The 24,998-nt window shown below is 43.3% G+C and overlaps 1 protein-coding gene across 1 annotated transcript in view; it reads right to left on the reverse strand.

The window, feature by feature from the left end:
* The window catches only part of LOC144685066 (kielin/chordin-like protein), a 368,175-nt gene that overhangs the window by 160,036 nt on the left and 183,141 nt on the right, over positions 1-24,998 (reverse strand). The gene's annotated exons all lie outside the window — the stretch shown is intronic.

Consider the following 24,998-nt stretch of genomic DNA (forward strand, 5'->3'; position numbering starts at 1 on the left):
TGCAAATCCTCCTCCAAGCCCACATTAATGTGACTTGGAACTATATCGCCGTTTCTTCACTGTCACTGGGTCAAAATCCTGGTACTCACTCCATAACAGTACTGTGGGTGTTCTTACAACACAGGGACCTCAGCAGTTCAAGAAGGCAGCTCATCACCACCTTCTCAAGGGCAATTAGGGATGGGCAATAAAAATGCTGGCCTAGCCATCGATCTCCACATCCCGTGAAAGAATAAAAAAAACTTGATTTTGACATGGCCAGGAATTGTGTTAGTCTGGAATCGTGTCCTCAGTCAAAAAGGCTGCCTCAGGGTCCTAATGCCCATCTCTTACCCGATGATGAGCATCAATTCACCACATGTCTCTGACCAATTTGTCATATATGGAGAGTATATTGAACCAACTGTCCTGCTGCACTTTCCCAATCCTGCCAGCTAGCCTGGTGTTATTGTCTTCAGGTTTACGTGCGAGTCTGACCAGATATACTTAAATGAGGCCCAGGTGTTAAAATGGTCTGGACCTCATGTTGGCAAGTCAAGGGGGGGTTTTATGCTCATGCTGCTGATCCACCACTTGCCCGCATCAGATAAAATTGGAGCCATGGTGACTTACCTTTTCTCTTAAAGAGAAAAGATTGGGTGTAAAACGGGAACTATTGCCAGTGGTTGGGGATTCTAGGACTATGAAGAGGTTAAAAAATTGGAAACAGATCTTTCAACAGTGAAATTCTATTAAGTTAGTAGGACACAATCTTCCCCTAACAAAACCATGCCGACTATCCCTGATCAATTCATGCCTTTCTAAATGATAGTTTGTCCAGTCTCTCAGAATTGTTTCCAATAATTTGCCCACCACAGAAGTCAAACTGACCAGCCTATAATTTTCTGGCCTATCCCTCACACCCTTTTTAAACAATGGTACAATGTTCACAGACCTACAATCCTCTGGGACCTTGCCTGTATCTAGTGAAGATTGGAAAATGATCCTCAGAGCATCTGCTATTTCCTCTCTGGTTTCCTTTAACAGCCTGGGGTGCAATCCATCTGGCTCTGGTGATTTATCCATCTTCAAGGATGTCAGGCCCTGCAGTATATCCTCTCACTATGCTTATTATATCCAATAATTCACACTCCTCCTCTTCAACTAGAATGTCTGCATCATTCCTCTCCTTTAGTGAAGACAGAGACAAAGTACTCATTGAGAACGCTGCCCACGTCTGCATCAACCCACCAGTTACCATGTGCATCTCTGATAGGCCCTACCTTTTCCTTAATTATTCTCTTGCTCTTAATGTACTTGTAAAACATCTTAGGATTTTCTTTGATTTTACCTGCCAATATTTTTTTGTATCCTCTCTTTGCTTTCCTAATTTCCATTTTTACTTCACCCCTGTACTTTCTATACTCCTCTAAGCTTTCTACAGAATTGAGTCTTTTGTGACTATTATAAGCTTTCTTTTTCTGCTTTATCTTGGCTGTGTATGCTTCTGGTTAACCAAGGGGCTCTAGATTTGGCAGTACCACCCTTTTTCTTTGTATGGACATGTCTGCATCATTCTTGTTACTGCAGAATCTCACCTTTGAATGCCTCCCACTGATTTGCCACAGTTTTTCCTTCTAATAGTTATATCCAGTCCACTCTCGCCAGCTCACCTCTCAACTTTGTAAGATTTGTCTTCCCCTAGTTTAGAACTTTTACTCCTGCTCTACCTTTGTCCTTTTCCATAATGATGATAAATCTAAATATATTATGATCACTATCTCCAAAATTGTCCCCCACTGCTTCTTCATCCACTTGCTCAGCTTCATTTCCTAGGACTAAATCTAGAATTGTGCCCCCTCTCATTGGGCTTGTTACGTGCTGGCTAAAAAAGTTCTCTTCAATGCAGTTCAAGAATTTTGTGCCCTCTGTGTCCTTCACACTGTTCACATCCCAATTGATATTAGGGTAGTTGAAATCCCCAAAGATTACTGCCCTACTGGTTTTGCACTCAGAAATCTGTCTACATATTTGCTCTTCTAACTCCCTTCCACTATTAGGGGTCTATAGTATATTCCTAGCAGTGAGGCTGCCCCTTTTTTATTTCTGAGCTCAAGACATATGGCTTCTTTTGATGCTTCATTTAATATATCATCCCTCCTTACAGCTGTAACCAATAATGCTACACCCCCACTTTTTTTATCCCCCTCCCTATCCGGCCTGAAAACTCTATATCCAGGGATGTTGAGCTGCCATTTTTGTCCCTCTTTAAGCCAAGTTTCTGTTATAGCGATTAAATCATGCTGCCATGTGTCTATCTGTGCCCTCAGTTCATTGGCTTTATTTACTATGCTCCTTGCATTTACATATACACCTTTTAACACTGCCAAATTCCTGTGCTGTACACTTTTTAACCTGTGCTGCTTTTGTCTTTCAGAGTCACTCACTAATTCTTCTTCTCCCATTCCCTGCTCTGAATTTGCCCTCAGGTTCCAATCCCCCTGCCAATCTAGTTTAAACCTCTGCCAACAGCACTAGCACATCTCCCTGTGAGGATATTTGTCCCAGTCCTGTTCAGGTGTAGACTGTCCAGCTTGTACAGGTCCCACCTGCCCCAGAACCGGACCCAATGCCTCAGAAATCTCCTACACCAGCTTTCCAGCCACCTGTTCAATCGCCCCATTCCCCTATTTCTATACTCGCTTGCATGTCAGACTCGGAGTAATCCTGAGATTACTGCTTTAGATGTCCTGCTTTTCAATCTCCTTCTGAGCTCCCTAAAGTCTGCTTTCAGGACCTCATCCTCTCACCTAAGTCATTGGTATCAACATGGACCATGACCTCTGGCTGTTCACCTTCCCCAGAAAAATGTCCTGCAGCCCTTCCATGACATCCTTGACCCTGGCACCAGGGAGGCAACATACTAGAGTAACGTCTATGGCCACAGAAACACCTGTCTGTTCCCCTAATTAATGAATCCTCTATCATTACTGCTCTTCCCCTATTCTTCCTCTCCTCCTGTGCAGCAGAGCTGCCTGTCGTGCCACAAACTTGGCCCTGACTGCACTCTTCCGAGGAACCACCGGTATCCGAAACGAAAAACTGATTGGTGAGCGAGACCACAGGGGCTCCTGCACTACCTGCTTAATTTTCTTGGAATGCTTGGCAGTCACCCATTCCCTTTCTGCCTCCAGGCTCCTAAGCTGCAGTGTGACCACCTCTCTGAACATGCTATCCATGTAGGTCTCAGCCTTATGGATGCGCCAGTGACTCCAGCCGCCACTCTGAAACCTGGAGTTCAGGGTTCTGCAGGTGGTGACACTTCCTGCACGTGGTCATCTAGGGCACTGGTAGCATCCACAACTTCCCACATATTACAAGACATGCATTCTACACAGCCGAGCTGTCCTGCCATGGCTTCAATTTACTTCCCTTGCGTTGACTTTATTTTACTTTGGTTTAGTTATGCAACTTTATTTTACCCGGCCTCGACTTAACTTTAGTTCCCTTTTGCTTGTCTTTCTTACTTAAATATAAGTAGCCCTTTCTTTTAAAAAGAATGTGCTTTTCTAATTCTCAGCTACTTGATGACCCTCCTAACAGTGGTTTCTCACCAACCAATGAACTTATGTTTCTCCTGTGATGTTAGGTGCTAGGTGCTGCTGACTGCCTGGCTCAGGCTCCTCCTCTCGCACTCTTGTCTAGGTGTAGACTGCCTGTCCCAGGGTCCTCCTCTAGATTTCCTTTACATTTACTCATCTGGACTATTGGTTGGAGATCATCACCCTGCTCCAGGATCGAACTAACATTGTTTCTCCTTTCCTTTGCCGTCATCCCTGCCCAGAGACTCCACAAGCTGGTGTTGCATGATTCTTGTTTTCTTCCCTTCTGTCTTGACTATAAACCTACATGTACCTGTGATGTTCTTTTTCCCCAATCGTGTGATCCACTTCTCTTTTTTCCTATGCTTGTTTGTGCCACTCCTTTGTAGGCTCCACTGTAAGTGCATCCAACGGGAATGTATATTCTTCCAACCATTTCATCCACTGCCAGACCAACAAGCACTAAGTTGGGATTCCATAACTTTCTCAGGCCTGGTATTAATTCTTTTACTGGTGTTTCCTTTCCTTTGTTTAATTTAATTTAAATTTTATTGGATCAACTCAACCAGGCACGTTTAAAAACAGGCTAGATTAATTAAAAAGTTTATTATGACCAGAATTATTTACAGAAACAGACAGTTTGGGGGTTACTACTGAACAGTCCAACAATGTATGAGAAGCCAAGAAACAATTTGCACGGAGATATGATTAAACAATCCAAGTCAAATAAGGTCCAACTAACTTCTACAGAGATGAAGAAGTTTTCACAAAGAAATAAGCAATCCCATTGAAATGATTCTATCCTATTGTTTGTGTTTACTTGTGTTTCAATACCCTGCTGCCTTTTTATTGCTACATATCACCCCCTCTGTAAATAAATCTGACTCAGTAGTTTACACCTAAATTCAGTGGTCCAACACATCAGTTTCCACATTCAGAGGTGTTGCAAGAATGTAGTGGGATTGCATGTATTCCTTAGTGATTGATTTGCTACGATTCAGAGTTAACTAATACATTTTGGCTATGCTAACCTACATAGTCTACATAGAAGTAAAATGTTTCACTTCAGTCAGAGCTCAGTCTGCTTATGAAAACTTTAGACTGGCTGTGAACAAGCATTCAAGTACAGGCAGAAAAGCCCAAACTGGAACACACAATATACAAAATGTAAACATGAAAATGAGTAGCAGCTGATCTAGGGTTGAGGAGAACTTTATTCTATCTTAACCCACAGGCACCCAATTTGGCACAAAATATGCTGTACGTACTAGAGCTAGTCCAATGACTGGGTCAATCGTGCACAACTGTTGATTTGTGTCTGGATGGGCACGTTAAATTGTCATGCACTGATGGAAGGTGGCGGAGATGAGTCTTGTAGGTGTGGAAATCTGGGAAACGTCCATGGTTTTAAAAACAAATTCTGAAGCTACATACTGGCATTTCCTGGGCTGGAGTTTGACGAGTGCCCATTCAATTGTAAAAAAGCTTGACTAGGCCTCAAACCAAGACAATATCAGTTGAATGACTTGTGAACTCAAAACACATGTAACTCAGAGGAAACCAACTCCTTGGCTTCAAAGCAAAGAAGAGAAAACATCTAAAAAAAAACCCCATCAAAACGAAAACTGACAAACTAATATAAATTTCCCCAGTATGGAAAATAGCAGACTCGAGTCAGTTCCCTGAACAAAAGAGAAAAAAAAGAGGCCCATCTCAGGTTAAGCCAGAATGCAAAAAGATCAACATACTACCCTGTGTGTAAATATTCTCACGGGGCAAGCTCCTTCAGTGATTTTCCCTCTTGGAATTACAGCAATTCTTAAACTGCATGTGGAGACCGGACAAACGAAGACCAATTGCTATTGAAGTGTCTCTAGGGAAAGTATGGGTACACAAACATACCACACGGAATTACTAATAGCTAATGTCAAAGTGGAATTGTTTCACAGTGGATTTGGCAAATCATCTTTGCAAGAGGAGTGCTGGCCAAAAGCCAAATGACATGCTTTCCCCCTCTTTGCTGGCCACAAAAAGAAAAACAGATGTTTTGAAGTGATCTATGTTACATTTGCTATTACATTCCACATCTTTGAACCTACTAACTCAAATTGATATGTAAGCAGATGTTTTTCTGTGTAGTTAGATCTCCAACATTTTCCCTTCCTCACCTGAAGGCACCAGGGTACAGGCTAATGGTTGCTGGCAGCTTTTTTGTTTTAAATTTTCCTGGGAGGCGGGTGATGAGCCGAGTGGCCTCTTTCTGTGCCGTAATGACTCTATGACACGGGTAAGGTCAGATCTCTAACCAACAATTCCTCATGTGCAAGCCAAGATAGTGTCTCAGGAGGATATTTAACTAAAGGAGGTATCACATCTAAGCTTGATCCTGTGCTTATAGGGTTGCCAGATTTTCAGGATTGACCTGGGGCCTCTGGATGTGAAGATTAATTTCCAGGATGCTTCTGCAAACAACCAGGGAGAAAAAATTTATCATGGCATTAAAAAGGAATTCTGTTTCATTATCAATTTCTTTGAATACTTTTGCCCTACAGTTATGAAAACATTGGAGATGGGCGAGTGGTGGTGGGAGAAAAGGCTGTTTAACCGAGAGTCAAGAATCATTGAAATCGGAGAACAAAGAGTCTGTTTGTTTCCCAGTTGGTGCACTGTGAAGAGGCAGGTTACTGGGAAAACAGTCAGGAAAGGGAGCTCTGCCAGATTTTCCCAAACCCAAACTTTGACTTATTTCCCCTTTTCCAGACCAGGAACACTACTTCTGCCCCAGCTGCGATCAGCCCCAGAGCAGGAAGCGTGAGGTCTTCTTGGCTGATCAAGTCAGTGGATGGATGATCCAAAAGACATTTTCATTCTTCGCCTTCACCTGTGCTGTTCTGCTCTACATTTCCACAAAACTCCATTAAAAAGGGCTGACCCAAATGATGTTACTTTGCTTTAGGAAATGGAAAATGCTTCTTTTCTCAAGAATTAGTTCTGAGTTCCATTGTTAAGGAATTGTTAAATTGGTCTGGGTTCACCCATTCTGCTGGTAAAGGCAAATGCAAATTTTGAGATACACTTTTAGTATCCAACACTTGAGGTGGGGGTGGGAGGGGGGGTGAGGGGAGATTGGGAGATCCACTTTCAAGATGGAATTTTGGGGGCTCGTGGTGGGGGCTCTGAAAATGAGCACAAAAGCCAGGGGCGACCCCACTTTGATCGTTTGTGAAACCTTGGCCACATTTTACAGGGGTCGGCAACTAATTAGTTGTCATCAAGGCCCATTGGAGGGCAGGAAGCTCAGCAGTCACAGCCAGGGACTGTGCCTGGAAGAAGAGGATGCCAAGGACAGATGCTGCCCTTCCCTCTCTTGTAAGTGGGGTCTGAGGGTCCCAGGGTTCATGGGCCACTGAATGCATGAATAGGAGGGCCCCTCTTCCCGAGCCAACAGGATGGCCACCAGTGTTCACTAAGCAGTCTCACGGCATGATGGAAGACCCATGCACAGCTCGTAAAATACCTGCACCATTTAAGTAGCTCAATAGGCCCCTGGGTGGAAGGTCCACCCGCCAGCTTCCCAACCACTGGTAAAATAGCACAGTGGCAGAAAGACAACAGTCCTTCCAACCCTGCCTTACATCACCATTTTACAGCTCCCCTGCCGCCAAAATCCAGCCCCCAGTATCCAACACTCAGGGAGGTACTGAGATATGCTCTCAGTATTCAGCACTCAACAGGAGGAGTGGGATTGATTCCCAGTACCCAGCACTCGGTGGGGGAGTGAGATAAACTCCCAGTATCCAATACTCAGGAAGGGAGTGAGATATGTTCCCAGTATTCAGCATTCAGGTTGGTGGGTGGTGCAGTGAAATACACTCCCAGTATCCAACACTAGTTTGGGGGGAGGGGCGCAGTGTGATACAGTTCAAGTATCCAACACTGAGGTGGGGGCACTGAGATAAACTCCCAGTATTCAACACTGGGGGAGGGGGGGTAGTGAGATGCACCCCCAGTATCCAACACTGGGGGATGAGGCAATGAGATACACTCCCAGTATCTGACATTGGGGGGGAGGTCTGAGATTCATTCCCATTTCCCAACACTGAGTAATTAAACTGAAAGAAAATTCCAAATGATGAATGTAATAGGAAAGATATAGAAAATATGCTTTCCATGGATAGGGGCCAAGCATTTTCACATACGCTCTGAGTAAAATTTAAAGCCAAAATAAAAGCCAAAGAGATGAAATCAATAAGAGAAATGCCAGTCAAGGTAAGCTATAATGAAACTGTCAAATAAATTGACCTTTTCTTCCATTTTTTTCAAACTTGTCAATGTGGCATGTTTCACTAAAAGCTTTGTAGGGCTACACTGACACAGGCAAAGTCACAGCCAGTCAGTCCCTCTGTTTCCTATTACTCCACACTGACAAATCAACTCTGACAGTCCGTCTATTACCCAGCTCCTCTGGGTTTTATTTAGTGAATTTGAATTCTGGAGTGAATGCCACAGTGGGTCCTCTCTTTATTACTTAAAGCTGAAATATATTAAAGTCGAACATCACAGTATCTGCAATTTTTGCTGGAGTAGAACTTTGACCCCAGCCCAGCAGTTGGAGAACAGGAAGAGTTGTTATTGTTGTTGTCAGTGTTGTTTGGGTTTAGCTTGGCCGCGCAGCTACAAGAGCAAATCACCAAACTTTCTTTGTAGATTGGGACAGTGTTTGTTGGTTCTACATATTTTATTTCTGGTACTTTTTCCAGCTCTTTTCTTCCTCTGCTTGCATACGTTCTCTTCTACCTTAGAAAGTGAGAGGATTTGACCAACATTTTTGAGTAACAGAGGACATCAGTCTCTAACCTGTCAGCCAAAAGATCAGCACTTCTGGATATCTAACATTAATGCATAAACATCTAGATCAAATCCATGAAGGATTTCACCAATTCGCATACGAACAAGGAGCAGGAGTCGGCCATTCAACCCCTCAGGCCTGTTCCATCATTTAGTAAGATCATGGCTGAACTGATTGTAACCTCTAAACGGCATCCCATCTACCCTCAATAACCTATCACACCCTTGCTTACTAGGAATCTATCCACCTCGACCTTAAAAATATTCAAACATTCTGCTTCCACCCACCACCTTTTCAGGAACAGAGTTCCAAAAACTTACAACCCTCCCAGTGAAAAAATTTCACCTCATCTCTATTTTAAATGGGCGACCCCTTATATTTAAACTGTGACCCCTTGTTCTAGGTTCTCCCACAAGAGGAAACATCCTCTCCACATCCACCCTGTCAAGACCCCTCAGAACCTTATATGTTTCGTTTCAATTAAGTTGCCTCTTACTCTTCCTAACTCAAGCAGATACAAGCCTAGTCTGTTCAAACTTTCCTCATAAGACAACCCACCCATTCCAGGTATTAGTCTAGTAAATCTTCTCTGAACTGCTTCAAATGTATTTACATTTTTCCTTAAGGTAACCAGTACTATACACAGTATTCCAAGTATTCCAGATGTGGTCTCAATAGTGCCCTGTACAACTGAAGCATAACCTACTTACTTTTGTATTCAATGCCCCTCACAATAAGTGATAACATTATATTAGCTTTCCTAATTACTTGCTGTACCTGCATACTAACCTTTTGTGATTCATGCAGTAGGACACCCAGAACCCTCTGCATTTCAGAGCTCTGCAATTTCTCACCATTTAGATAATATGCTTCTCTCTTATTCTTCCTGCCAAAATGAACAATTTCCCACATTAAACTCCATTTGTCAGATCTTTGCCCACTCACTTAACTTATCTATATCTTTTTGTAGCCTCCTTATGTCCTCTTCACAACTTACTTTCCTACCTATCTTTGTGTCATCAGCAAATTTGGCAACCATCCTTTCAATCCCTTCATCCAAGTCATATATAGAAATTGTAAACAGTCCCAGCATTGATCCCTGTGGCACACCACTCGTTACATCTTGCTAACCTGAAAAATACCCATTTATGCCTATTGTCTGCTTCCTGGTAGCCAGCCAAAAATCTATCCATGCCAATATGTTACCCCCTATACCATGAGCTATTATTTTCCGCAATAACCTTTGATGTGACACTTTATCAAGTGCCTTTTGAAATCTAAGTACAGTACATCCACCGGTTTCCCTTTATCCACACCACATGTTACTTCCTCAAAGAACTCCAACACTTGGTTAAACACAATTTCCCTTTTACAAAACCATGTTGACTCTGTCTGATTACCTTAGCTTATCCAAGTGCCCTGCTATAACCTCTTTAATAATAGCTTCTAACATTTTCCCCACGACAGATGATAAGCTAACTGGCCTGTAATTTTCGGCTTTCTGTCTCCCTCCCTTTTTGAATAATGGAGTTACATTTGCTATCTTCCAATCTAATGGGACCTTCCCCGAATCTCGGGAGTTTTGGGAAATTAAAACCAATACATCAACTATCTCACCAGACACTTCTTTTAAGACCCTAGGATGAAGTCCATCAGGACTCAGAGTGCCCGGGTCAGCCCGCAGCTCCAACAATTTACTCAGTACCACTTCTCTGGTGACTGATTTTCCTTCCCCATTTCCATTTCCTGGTTTATAGCTGCTTCTGGGATGTTACTTGTATGCTCAGTAGTGAAAATTGATGCAAAATACTTGTTTAATTCATTTGCCATCTCTTTGTTTTCCATTATCAATTCTCCAGACTCACTTTCTATAGGGCCAACGCTCACCTTATTAACTCATTCCTTTTTAAAATATTTATAAAAACTCTCACTATCGGTTTTTATATTCCTGGCTAGCTTTCTCTCATACTCTAATTTTTCCCTCTTTATTAATCTTTTAGTCATTCTTTGCTGTTCCTTATACTCTGTCCAATGTTCTGACCTGTCACCAGCCTTTGCAGAATTATCTGCATTTTCTTCAAGTGAACATTTTCATGTTCATCTTTTGAACAAACATATATTGAGTGTATGAGCAATAATCTTAGACTGGCTTCTCAAAAGGCTTGTCCGCATTTCAAAGAGTGTGAGAACTTTTGTTTTTGGACATTTCTGGCATTCTAATCATTTATGATCTTGGCTAAGCTACAATGAACATGGTGGCAAGAGCACTTGTTTTTTATTCATTCACGGGATGACGGCGTCGCTGGCTAGGCCAACATTTATTGTCCATCCCTTGTTGCCCTTGGGAAGGTAATCGTGAACTGCCTTGAACCGCTGCAGTCCATGTGCTGTAGGTACACCCACAGTGCTGTTAGGGAGGGAGTTCCAGGATTTTGACCCAGCGACAGTGAAGGAACGGCAATATATTTCCAAGTCAGGGTGGTGAGTGGCTTGGAGGCAAACTTGCAGGTGGGGGTGTTCCGATATGCTTCCCTTCTCCTTCCAGGTGGTAGTAGTTATGGGTTTGGAAGGTGCTGTCTAAGGAGCCTTGGTGAGTTCCTGCAGTGCATCTTGTAGATGGTACACACTGCTGCCACTGAGTCGGTGGAGGAGGGAGTGAGTATTTGTGGATGTGGTGCCAATCACGCGGGCTGCTTTGTCATGGACGGTGTCAAGTTCTTGAGTATTGTTGAAGCTGCACTTATCCAGGCAAGGGGAGAGTACTCCATCACACTCCTGACTTGTGCCTTGTAGATGATAGACAGGCTTTGGGGAGTCAGGAGGTAAGTTAGTAGCCACATGATTCCTATCCTCTGACGTGCTCTTGTAGCCACAGTATTTATATGGTTAGACCAGTTCAGTTTCTGATCAATGGAAACCCCCAGGATGTTGATAGTGGGGGATTCAGCGAGGTAATGCCATTGAACGTCAAGGGACGATGGTTAGCTTCTCTCTAGTTGGAGATGGTCATTGCTTGGTACTTGTGTGGCACAAATGCTACTTGCCACCTGTCAGCCCAAGCCTGAATATTGTCCAGGTCTTGCTGCATTTGGACATGGACTGCTTCAGTATCTGAGTCATCACGAATAGTGCTAAACGTTGTGCAATCATCAGCGAACATCCACATTTCTGACCTTATGATGGAAGGTCATTAATGAAGCAACTGAAGATGGTTGGGCCGAGGACATTACCCTGAGGAACTCGTGTAGTGATGTCCTGGAACTGAGATGATTGACCTCCAACAACCACAACCACCTTCCTTTGTGCTAGGTATGACTCCAACCAGCGGAAAGTTCTCCCCACCTCCCCAATTCCTATTGACTCCAGTTTTGCAAGGGCTTCTTGATGCCACACTTGGTCAAATGCAGCCTCTGAGTACAGCTCTTTTGTCCATGTTTGAACCAAGGCTGTAATGAAGTAAGGAGCAGAGTGATCCTGGTGGAACCCAAACTGATCCTCAGTGAGCAGGTTATTGCTAAGCAAGTGCTGCTTTATAGCACTGTTGATGACCCCTTCCATCACTTTACTGATGATCGAGAGTAGACTGATGGGGCAGTAATTGGTCGGGTTGGTTTTATCCTGCTTTTTGTGTACAGGACATACCTGGGCAATTTTACACATAGCCAGGTAGATGCCAGCATTGTAGCTGCACTGGAACAGCTTGGCTAGGGGCATAGAAAGTTCTGGAGCACAAATCTTCAATATTATTGCTGGAATACTGCCAGGGCCCATAGCCTTTGCAGTATCCAGTGCCTTGAGCCATTTCTTGAAATCACATGCAGTGAATCGACTTGGTTGAAGACTGGCACCTGTGATACTGGGGACCTCCAGAGAAGGCCAAGATGAATCATCCACTCGGCACTTCTGGTTAAAGATTGTTGCAAATGCTTCAGCCTAATCTTTTGCACTGATGTGCTGGGCTCCACCATTATTGAGGATGGGGATATTTGTGGTGCCTCCTCCTCCAGTGAGTTGTTTAATTGTCTACCACCATTCACGACTAGATGGGGCAGGACTGCAAAGCTTAGATCTGATCTGTTGGTTGTGGAATCACTTAGCTCTGTCTATCGCAAATCGTACAGTTCAGTCCTCGCTAGTTGCCATTAAGCTTAGCATTGACGTAATCAATCAGTAGTTTGATAGTGTAGCTGAGTGCCTCGTTCAGCGTGTCCTACAATTGGTGGTAGAATTCATCTTTTTGTTCCTCTGTCTGCTTCTGTTGGTGCATAAACATGGATGAGAGTGAAACTGGCATGCCTTGTGTGGAATCTAGCGACAATGCTTTGATTTACTACCGTCAACCCAACTAACATTTGTGCTGAGCAACTGATAATTATGGGGCCAACTCCATGGGTGTGGTGTTCTTGCCCAGAGTATAGGAATCATCGTTTTACACTCAAGAACATCAAACAGCAGAGCCTAGAGTATCAGAAGCTATTTGTTGTCAGCTTCATTAGTTTCAACAAAGCTCTTGATAGTGTCCATCGACAGTCACTTTGGCACATCACAAGACAGTACGGTGTCCCGTTACGTTATGTTAACATCTTCAAAGCCTTATACCATGACTTCAGCTGCTGCACTAAGACCATGGGTGCCACTGACTCCTTAACTATCATCACAGAAGTACAATAAGGCTGCATACCTTTCCCATTCCTTTTCCTCTTGGTTAATGAGTTCATCATGGGGGAGGCAATGGTGGGTACAGTCTTTGGTATCCCAAGGCAACACCATTGATTAACAAACCTGGATTTTGCGTACAAGGTTGCTTTGCTGGCCGAAGAATCACATGCACTTCAAGACATGACCACCTGTCTTGAGAGTAGTGGCACTAAGGTTGGTCTACAGAGTGCGAGAGGAGGACCCAGTGACAGGCAGTCAGCAGCACCTAGAGGATCTAGCATCTAGTCTATACTCAAGTAGGAGTAAAGGTAACATAAAAGCAAAGGTCCATATTCTATTTAGTTAATATATGTCTGGGGAGCTCAGTCCTGTGATTTGCACATCCTGCGCTATGTGTGAAATCCTAGATGCTTCTGGTGGTCTGAGTGACCATGTTTGCAGGAGGTGCCTTCGACTGGAGCAACTCGAGCTCTGGGTTTTGGAGCATCAGCAGTAGCTGGGGGCACCACGCTGCATTCACAAGGCTAAGAGGTTCGTGGATAGCCGTTTCAAGATATGGTCACCCTGCAGCTTAAGGAAGTACAAACAGAGAGGGAATGGGTGACTGCCAGACAGAAGATGGGGGCCAGGCAGGTAGTGAGGGAATCCCCCAAGTGCATCTCGCTCGCAAACCATTTTTCAGCCTTGAAAAATGATGAGTGACAGTTCCTCTGTGGAGTCCAACCAGAGCCAAGGCCATGGCACTATGGGTGGTCCAGTTGCTCAGGGGGGGTGGGGGGGGGGGGGAGGAAGAAGTGTGGACAGGTGATAGTGGAGGGGGATTTATTAGTGAGGGGAGTAGACAGGTGCTTCTGCAGCCGTAGATGTGACTCCAGGATGGTATGTCACCTCCCAGGTGCCAGGGTCAAGGATGTCACGGAACGGTTGCCGGGCATTCTGAAGGGGGAGGGTGAACAGCCAGAGGTCATGGTCCATGTTGGAACCAATGACATAGGCAGAGAGAGAAACGAGGTCCTGCAAGCAGACTTTAGGGAGTTAGGTAGGAAATTGAAAAGTAGGGCTTCAAAGGTAGTAATCTCCGGATTACTCTGGGTGCCAGTCAGTAGTGAGTATAGGAACAGAAGGATAGAGCTGATGAATGCATGGTGGAGATGGTGCAGGAGGGAGGGCTTTAGATTCCTGGGGTTTTGTGACCGTTTCTGGGGGAGGTGGGACCTGTACAAGTTGGACGGGTTACATCCTCGTGGGGAGGTTTGCTAATGCTGTTGGGATGGATTTAAACTAAGTTGGCAGGGGGATGGAATTCTGAGAAGTAGTTCAGAGGTGAGAGAAGCTGAGATGGAATTAGAAGTTAAAATGCTAGTAAGTGAGTCTGGAAGGCAGAGGAAACATAGGCTAGATAAGAAAGAAGTGAGTTTAACAAGGCTAAATGGAATATATTTTAATGCAAGGAGCCTGAGGAATAAGTCAGACGAGCTGAGGGCACAAATAGGCACTTGGGAGTATGACATCATAGCTATAACCAAGACTTGGCTAATAGGGCAGGATTGGCAGCTCAACATTCCTGGTTGTAGGGTATTCAGGCAGATAGAGAGGGGAATAGAAGGGGAGGGGGGAGGGGGGAGGGGGTCGCAATATTGCTCAAGGAATCAATTATAGCTGTGAGGAGGGATGATAGCTTGGAAGGATCATCAAATGAGGCCATATGGGTAGAAGTAAAAAAAAACACAAAAGGGCGAACACACTGTTGAGTGTGTATTATAGGCGCCCAAACAGTCAGGGAGAGATAGAGCATCAAATATGTAGTCAAATTTCAGAGAATAATAAGGCAGTAATAGCAGGGGATTTTAACTACCCAAATATTAACTGGGCTAGTTTTAGTGTACAAGGTAGGGAGGGAGCAAAATTCTTAAGTTGCATCCAGGAGAACTTTTTTAGCCAGTACGTAGAAAGCCCAACAAGGGAGGGGGCAATTCTGGGCCTAATATTTGGAAATGAGCCCGGGCAGGTGGAAGGCGTGTCAGCAAGGGAGCATTTTGGAGATGGTGGCCATAACTCAGTTAGATTTAGGATAGTTATGGAAAAGGATAAGGTTGGGCCAGGAATAAAAGTTCTAAACTGAGCAAAGGCTAATTTTACTAAGATGAGATACGATTTGGCCCAAGTGGCCACTTGCAGATAATACTGTGTCAGAGCAGTGGGAGGCATTCAAGGAGGAAATAGTGAGAGTACAGGGCAAATATGTTCCTGTAAAGACAAAGTGGGGGACCAAGACCAGAGAACCCTGGATGTCAAGGGACATAAAGGTTAGGATTAAGATAAAAAGTGAAACTTATGGCAGATACCGAGGGCTCTATTGAGTCCCTGCAGGAGTATAAAAAGTGCAGGGGGGAAACTTAAAAAGTGCAGGGGGGAAACTTAAAAAGGAAATTAGGAAAGCTAAGAGAGTGCATGAGAAAGCATTGGTGGGTAGAATAAAGGAAAACCCAAAGGAGTTTTTTAACATATAAAGAGCAAGAGAACAACTAGGGAAGAGTAGGGCCAATTAGAGGCAATCTGTGTTTGGACCCGGAAGACGTGGGTACAGTCGTCAATAAATACTTTGCTTTGGTCTTCACAATGGAAAAGAATTCAAGGTGGAGGACTGTGAAATATTAGAGGAACTTAACATAGAGAGAGAGGAGGTACTAGCAGGTTTAGTGGCCTTAAAAGTGAATAAATCTGCAGGCCCGGATGAGATGTATCCCAGGCTGTTGAGGGAGGCAAGGGAAGAGATATCAGGGGCCCTGGCAGCAATTTTCAAATCCTCTCTGGCCACAGGTGAGGTTCCAGAGAACTGGAGGAGTGCTAACATTGTCCCATTATTAAAAAAGGGAAGAAGGGATAGACCAGGAAATTACAGGCCAGTTAGTCTAACCTCGGTGGTGGAGAAATAACTGGAAAGAATACTGAGGGACAGAATATATCTGCATTTGGAGACTCATGGATTAATCAGGGATAGTCAGCGTGGATTTGTTAAGAGGTCATGTTTGACAAATTTGATCAAATTTTTTGAAAGAGTAACCAGGAGTGTTGATGAGGGTAATGCATTTGATGTGGCCTACATGGACTTTAGCAAGGCTTTTGATAAGATCCCTCATGGCAGACTGGTCAAGAAAGTAAGAGCGCATGGGATCTGAAGCAAAGTGGCACGTTGGATCCAAAATTGGCTGAGGCAGGAAACAGAGGGTGCCAGTAGAGGGATGTTTCTGTGACTGAAAGTCTGTTTCCAGTGGGGTTCCGCAGGGTTCGGTGTTGGGGTACTTGCTGTTTGTGGTGTACATAAATAATTTGGATTTAAATGTAGGGGGTATGATCAAGAAGTTCATGGATGACATGAAGATTGATAGGGTGGTAAATAGTAAATAGCCAAAAACTGCAGGAGGATATCAATGGACTGGTCTGATGGACAGAGCAGTGGCAAATGGAATTCAACCCAGAAAACTGAGATAATGCACTTGGGGAAGGCTGACAAGGCAAGGGATTACACTATTAATGATAGGATCCTCGGGAGTACTGAAGATCAGAGGAACCTTGGTGTGCATATCCACAGGTCCCTGAAAGTAGCAGGGCAAGTAGATAAGGTGATTAAAAAGGCATATGGGATGCTTGCCTTTATTAGCCAAAGCATAAAATACAAGAACAGGGAGGTTATGCTGGAACTTTATAATATACTGGTTAAGCCACAACTGGAGTACTGCGTGCAGTTCTGGTCACCACATTATAGGAAGGATGTGATTGCACTGGAGAGGGTGCAGAGGACATTTAGCAGGATGCTGCCAGGGCTGGAGGGTCGGAGCTGAGGAAGGATTGGATAGGCTGGGGTTGTTTTCCTTGGAGCAGCAAAGGCTGAGAGGGGACCTGATAGAGGTGTTTAAGATTATGCGGGGCACAGATAGGGTGGATAGGAAGGCACTTTTTCCATTAGTGGGGGAGTCAATAACCAGGGGGCATAGATTTAAGGAAAGAGGTAGAAGGCTAAGAGGGGAGTTGAGGAGAATTTTTTTCACACAGAGGGTGTTGGGAATCTAGAACTCACTGCCTGAAAGGGTGGTTGAGTCAGAAACTCTCGTAACATTTAAGTTATTCACTTGTATTGCCATAGCCTCCAGGGCTATGGGCCAAGCACTGGGAAATGAGATTAGTGCAGTCAGATTTTTGTTGAATAGCACAGACACGATGGGCCGAATGGCCTCTTTCTGTGCTGTCAACATCTGAGTCTATGAGTTGCAAGAAGACCAAGACAATGACTGGACGGCAACAAGGCCCTCCCATCACCATCGGGCAACAGAACATCAAGGACATCGACCATTTCCCCTACCTAGGGAGCAACATCTCCAAGGAGGGCAATATAGAGATCAACATCAATACAAGAATCGGCAAAGCAGAATCAGTCTTCCAGCGGCTCCATACAGTCTGGGCATCCAACACCATCAACATAGCCACGAAACTGCAACTCTACATTTTCTGGTAGCTCCAACCAGAACCTATGCCAGCAAGAAATGGAAAAGAACAGCAAAGGTGTCAAGTAAGTTGGATGTCTTTCACCAGTGCTGCCTCCGTAAGATCCTGGGCATCACATGGACAGACAACATCACCAATGAAGAAGTACTACAAAGGACTGGTCAGAGGGATAGCATGACAGGGATGACTGAGACTGTTTTGCCTCTCGGATGTACACCCACCAGAGTGGCAGTAGAAAGGACATCACCAGATGGAAGAAGAAAATGGGGCCAGCCAAAAAGACAAGAGGTACATTTAAAGAGGACCTTCAATAGTGGGACATCACTTGGGGTGGAGTGCAAGAGATTGTGCTGGACCAGAGCTGGTGGCAGAGTTTTGCTGCCCATTGTCTAAGGAACTAAGTCTAAGTACTCAAGAGGATATCAACTGGCTCTGAATCAATTGAGTTGTTTACTGGCTAAATCCAACGATGCTACCAACTATCGCATGCTCTGTAGAGATTCAATTCAAAAATGAACGTTTGTAGGGGAAGAGGAGAGAATATCAAAGCAGAATTCTCTGAACATGGTTATGTGTTTTCTAAAGTACAGATTAACTGATTGTTTATGTTTTAGCAATTTATTGAAGTTCTTTGAAGAAATAACAGGTGCTGTGGATAAAGGGGAACCTGTGGATGCACTGTACTTAGATGTTCAGAAGGCATTTGATAAGGTTCCTCATCAAGGATTATTGCAGAAAATAAAGGCTCGTGGTGTAGGGGGTAACAAATTGGCATGGATAGAACATTGGCTAGCTAACAGGAAACAGAGTAGGCATAAATGGCTCCTTTTCTAGTTGGCAGGATGTGACGAGTGTTGTGCCAAAGGGATAAGTTCTAGGGCCTCAACTCTTTACTATTTATATCAATGTTTTGGATGAAGGGACTGATGGCATGGTTTCTAAATTTGCTGATGTCAGAAAGATAAGTAGGAAAGTAAGTAGTAAAGAGGACATGAGGCTACAAAGGGACATAAATAGGTTAGGTAAGTGGGCAAAGATCTGGCAAATGGAGTATAATGTAGAAAATATGAGGTCGTCTATTTTGGCCGGATGAATAAAAGAGAGGCATATTATCTAAACAGTGAGATTGCAGAGCTCTGAGATATGAACATACAAAATAGGAGCAGAAGTAGGCCATCTGGCCCATCGAGCCTGCTCCTCCATTCAATAAGATCATGGCCGATCTGTTTGTTTCAAATTCCACATTCCCATCTACCCCCGATAACCTTTGATTCCCTTGCCTAACAAGAATCTATCTACCTCCACCTTAAAAATATGCAGTGACCCCGCCTTCACCACCTTCTGAGGCAGAGTTCCAACGTTGTACAACCCTCAGAAAAAAATTCTCCTTATCTTTGTCCTGAAAGAGCAACCGCTAATTTTAAAAGAGTGCCCCTAGCTCTGGACTCACCCACAAGCGGAAACATCTTTTCCACGTCCACCTTGTCAATACAGTACAGGATCTTATATACATAAATTAATTCACCCTCACTCTTCTAAACTCCAGCGGAAAGCCCAGTCTGTCTAACCTCTCACTGGAACATAGAAAGTAGAAGCAGGAGTAGGTCATTCAGCCCTTCGAGCCTGCTCCACCATTCAATATGACCATGGCTGATCCTCTATCTCAACATGATACTCCCATTCTCTCCCCATGCCACTTGATGCCTTTACAGTCTAGAAACCTATATATTTCCTTCTTAAATACATTCAGTGACTTGGCCTCCACAGCCTTCTGTGATAGAGAATTCCATAGGTTCACCACTCTGGGTGAAGAGATTTCTCCTCATCTGTCCTAAATGACCTATCCAGTATCCTGAGATTGTGACCCTTAGTTCTAGACCCCTCAGCCAGAGGAAACATCGTCCCTGCATCCAGTCTGTCCATCCCTGTCAGAATTTTATATGTTTCACTGAGATCCACTCTCATTCTTCTAAACTCCAGTGAATACCTAGTCAGCCCAAACTCTCCTCATACGACAATCCTGCCATCCCAGGAATCAGTCTGGTGAATCTTCACTGCACTCCCTCTATAGCACGTATATCCTTTCTTAGGTAATGAGACCAAAACTGCACACAATACTCCAGGTGTGGTCTCGCCAAGGCCCTGTACAGCTGCAGTAAGACATCCTTGCTCCTGTACTCAAGTCCTCTCACAATAAAGGCAAACATACCATTTGCTTTCTTAACTGCTTGCTGCACTTACATGCTTGCTTTCAGTGATTGGTGTACAAGGATACCCAGCTTCCTTTGTACATCAACATTTCCTAATCTATCACCATTTAAATAATACTCTGCCATTCTGTTTTTCTGACAGAAGAAGTGGATAACTTCACACTTATCCATGTTATACTGCATCTGTCATGTATTTGCCTACTCACTACCTTGTCTAAATCGCCTTGAATCTTAACATCCTTCCATTAGCCTTCTAAATTACTTGCTGTATCTGCACACTAACTTTTTGTGACTCATGCACTAAAATACCTAGATCCCTCTGCACCTCCGAATTCTACAGCCGTTCTCAGTTTAAGTAATACCCTGCTTTTTTATTCTTCCTGCCAAAGTGAACAATTTCACATTTTCCCACATTACACTCCATCTGCCAGGTTTTTGCCCACTCACTCAACCTATCTATAACCGTCAGCACCTCTTTATGTCCTCTTCACAACATACTTTCTACCTACCTTTGTGTCATCTGCAAATTTAGCTAACATGCCTTCATTCCCCTCATCTAAATCATTGATATAAATTGTGAAAAGTTGAGGCCACAGCACAGATCTCTGCTGGACTCCACTCCTGCCAATCAGAAAAAGACCCATTTATGCACACACTCTTTTCTGAAGTCAGCCAATCTTCTTTCCATGCTAATATGTTACCTCTTACACCATGAGCTTTTATTTTCCTTTTTAACCTTTGTTGTGGCACCTTATCGAATGCCTGCTGGAAATCCAAGTACAGCACATCTACAGGTCCCCTTTATCCACAGCACATTACTCCTTCAAAGAACTCCAATCAATTGATTAACCATGATTTCCCTTTCACAAAACCATGCTGACTCTTCCCAATTACCTTGAGTTTCTCTAAGTGCCCAGCTATAACCTCCTTAAATAATGAATTCTAACACCTTCCCAACGACAGACGTCAGGCTAACTGGCCCATAGTTTCCTGTTTTCTGCCTCCATCCTTCTTGAATAGAGGGGTTATATTTGCTGCTTTCCAGTTAATGAAAACTTTCCAGAATCTAGCAAATTTTGGAAAATTAACACAAACACATCTACTACCTCATTAGCCACCTCTTTTAAGACACTAGGATGAAGTCCATCAGGACCCGGAGACTTGCCAGCCTGCAGGTCCATCACAGAATCACAGAAGGGAGGCCATTCGGCCCATCGTGTCTGCACCGGCTCTCTGAGCATTTTAACTTAGTGCCAATCTCTTGCCTTTCCCCCATAACCCTGCATGCTGTTTCTACTTAAATAATCATCCAATGTCCTCTTGAATGCCTCAGTTGAACCTGCCTCCACCACACTTCCAGGCAGTGCATTCCAAACCCTAACTACTTGCTGTGCGAAAAAGATTTTTCTCACCTCGCATTTGCTTCTTTGCAAAACACTTAAACTGTGCCTTCTGGTTCTCGATCTGTTTACGAGCAAGAACAGTTTCTCCCTAACTACTCTGTCCAGATCCGTCATTATTTTGAAAACATCTATCAAGTCTCCTCTTAGCCTTCTACTTTCCAAGGAAAACAGTCCCAACTTCTCCAATCTTTCCTCATAACTGAAGTGTCTCATCCCTGGAACCATTCTCGTAAACCTCTTCTACATTCTCTCCAAAGCGTTCACATCCTTCTGATAGTATGGCACCCAGAACTGTACACGATACTCCAGCTGACATCTAACCAGTGCCTTATATAAGTTCATCATAACCTCCCTGCTCTTGTACTCTATGCCCCTATTAATGAAGCCTAGAATACTGTATACTTTAGAAACAGGTCTCTCTACCCGTCCTACCACCTTTAATGACTCATGTACACATACACCCACGTTTCTCTGCTCTTGCACACCCTTTGAATAGTATCCTTTATTTTATACTGTCCCTCCATGTTCTTTGTACCAAAGTGTATCACCCTACACTTCTCCACATTGAACTTCATCTGCCACCTATCTGCCCACTCCACCAATGTGTCAATGTACTTTTGAAGTTCTACTCTGTCGTCCTCATAGTTTACAATTCTCCCAAGTTTTGTGTCATCCGCAAACTTTGAAATTGTCCCCTGCACACCAAGATCTAGAACATTCATATGTGTCAGGAAAAGCAAGGTTCTCAATACCGACCCCTGTGGAACTCCACTACAAACCTTCTTCCAGCCAGAAAAATACCCATTTACCATTGCTCTGTTTCCTATCCCTCAGCCAATTTTGTATCCATGTTGCCACTGTCCCTTTTATTCCATGACCTATGACTTTCCTCAAGTCTGTTGTGTGGCACTGTATCGAACGCCAATTAAGCTCATTGTTTAGTACCGCTTGCTTAGTGATTGTAATTTCACCAAGTCTGCCTCTCACTTCCACCTCCTGATTTACAGCTATTACTGGAATGTTTTTTGTATCCTCTACAGTGAAGGCAGAAGCAAAATACTTGTTCATTTCATCTACCATTTCCTTATTATTTACTATTAACTCCCCACTGTCACTCTCTAGAGGACCAAAACTCACTTTACTTACTCTTTTCCTTTTTAAATACCTGTAGAAACTCTTGTTATGTGTTATTACATTTCTAGCCATCTTTCTCTCATACTCTAATTTCTTACTGTTGATTAATCTTTTAGTCATTCTCTGTCATTCTTTATATTCTGACCAATCATCTGACCTGCCACTCATCTTTGCGCAGTTAAATGCTTTTTCCTTAAGTTTGATGCTTTCCTTAACTTCTTTAGTTAACCAGATGGTGGGTCCTTCCTTTAGAATTTTTCTTTATAGTAGGAATATACTTATTCTGAGTATTCTGAAATATCCCCTTAAATGTCTGCCACTGCTTCTCTATTGATCTATCCCCTAGCCTAATACCCCAGTTCACTTCAGCTAGCTCAGCTTTAATGCCCACATAGTTGCCCTTATTTTAGTTTAAAATACTAGTCCTAGACCCACTCTTCTCCCATTCAAACTGGATGTAAAATTCAATCATATTGTGGTTGCTGCTACCTAGGGATGCCTTCACTCTGAGGTCATTAATTAATCCTCTCACATTACACAATACCAAGTCTAATATAACCTGCTCTCTGATTAGCTCCAGGATATGCTGCTCTGAGAAACTCTCTCAAAAGCATTCTATGAACTCCTTAACCAAGTCATTACTGCCAATCTGATTTTTCCACTTTATATGCAGATTAAAATCACCCATGATTATTGCCATCCCTTTATCACATGCACCCAATAGTTCTTCTTGTATACTTTGTCCTAAATTGTGGTTACTGCTAGGGGGCCTTGCAGACCACTCCCCACTAGTGACTTCTTTCCCCTACTATTCCTCATCTCCACCCAAACCGATCTATATCTTGATTTCCTAAACCAAGGTAATCTCTAACCATTGCACCAATGCCATCTTTGATCAACAATGCTACCCCTCCACCTTTATCTAGCTTCCTATTCTTGTTGAATGTCATGTACCCTCAATATTGAGAGGGATCCGGATGTCCTAGTGCATGAATCACAAAAGGTTGGTGTGCAGCAAGTAATTGGCAAAGCTAATAGAATATTTTTATTTATTATGAGGAGAATTGAGTACAAGAGTAGGGAGGTTATGTTTCAGTTATACAGGGCATTGGTGAGACCACATCTGAAGTACTGTGTACAGTATTGGTCTCCTTATTTAAGGAAAGATGTAAATGTATTCGAAGCAGTTCAGAGAAGGTTTACTAGATTAATACCTGGAATGGGTGAGTTGTTTTATGAGGAAAGGCTGGACAGGCTAGGCTTGTATCTGTTGGAGTTTAGAAGAGTGAGAGATGACTTGATTAAAACACATAAGTTCCTGAGGGGACTTGACAGGGTAAATGTGGAAAGGATGTTTCCTCTTGTGGGAGAATCTGGAACTCGGGATCACTGTTTCAAAATAAGGGATTGTCCAGTTAGGATAGAGATCAGGAAAAAAAAAATTGGCCGAGTGTTGAGAGATTTTGGAATTCTCTTCCTCAAAAGATGGTTGAGGCAGAGTCCTTGAATATCTTTAAGGCAGAGGTGGATAGCTTCTAGATAAGCAAGGGGGTGAATGGTTATCGGGGGTAGACAGGAATATGAGGTCAAAATCAAATCAGCCATGATCTTATTGAATAGCAAAGCAGGCTCAAGGGACTGAGTGGCCTACCTCTACTCCTAATTACTATGTTCATATGATAAGCAGCTTAAAGAAGGAAGTCAACAACTGGCATGCACTGTTTTGCCCTGACTGCTACCTCGACATATTCCAGTATTCAAAACGGGACCCTTAACTTCACAAAGTTGAGAAATTGAGAAAATTTGGCAGCCTAGCTGAGAATACAATCAAGAGGGAAGTATAACAAAGGTGTGTATTTTTTCTTTTCTTCTTCTTCATTTACAGCAAGGCCAACATTTATTGCAAAGCCCGAATTGCCCTTGAGAGGGTGGTGGTGAGTTACCTTCTTGACAACTGAGTGACTTCCTAGACATTTCAGAGGGCAGTTAAGAATCAACCACATTGTTCTAGGTCAATCTGAGAAAGGATGCCTTAACGACGCTAGTATTTTATTCCAGATTCACTTCTCATTCACTAACTAAATTTAACTTGCCCAGTTGTTGTCTTATGCCTCTGGATCCTGGCATCTAGATTACTAGCACATTGATGAAACCATTATGCTAATTATGCCAAGGTCACCAGTTAGTTGATTGTAAAGATTGTAACTGATGGGAACAATTACTTTTACCTCTCAGCAAATGGGATACGTAGCAAGGCCAACTTTACTGGATATACTCATCCCAAGATTATTTGCACTGAGACCACCTGTACTGGAATACTTGCACTGAGCTTAATGAAACCAAACATACCCATTAGAAGTGAAATTCACCAAAGTCACCCATACTGCCAATATCCTTTATAATGTTACCTGTACCAAGACCATCTATAATGGAGTTATCTGTGGAGGAACGACCTACTTCAAGGATGCCTCTACCAAGGTCACCAGTGCTGAGGATGTCGGGAGTGGGTTTGTTACTTCAGAAATGGGTTACACTGGAAGTGGATTACATCTGGAGCTGTTGGTTCTCATCCTGAACATGTATTTTAAATGGACAAATTTGGCTCTTTAATTTGATCAACATAATGAACGGGCATTTGTCTGAATTATCAGCGAACAGC

This window comes from Cetorhinus maximus, chromosome 9, assembly GCF_964194155.1.
Source record: "Cetorhinus maximus chromosome 9, sCetMax3.hap1.1, whole genome shotgun sequence".
In the NCBI taxonomy this organism is placed as follows: Eukaryota; Metazoa; Chordata; class Chondrichthyes; order Lamniformes; family Cetorhinidae; genus Cetorhinus; species Cetorhinus maximus.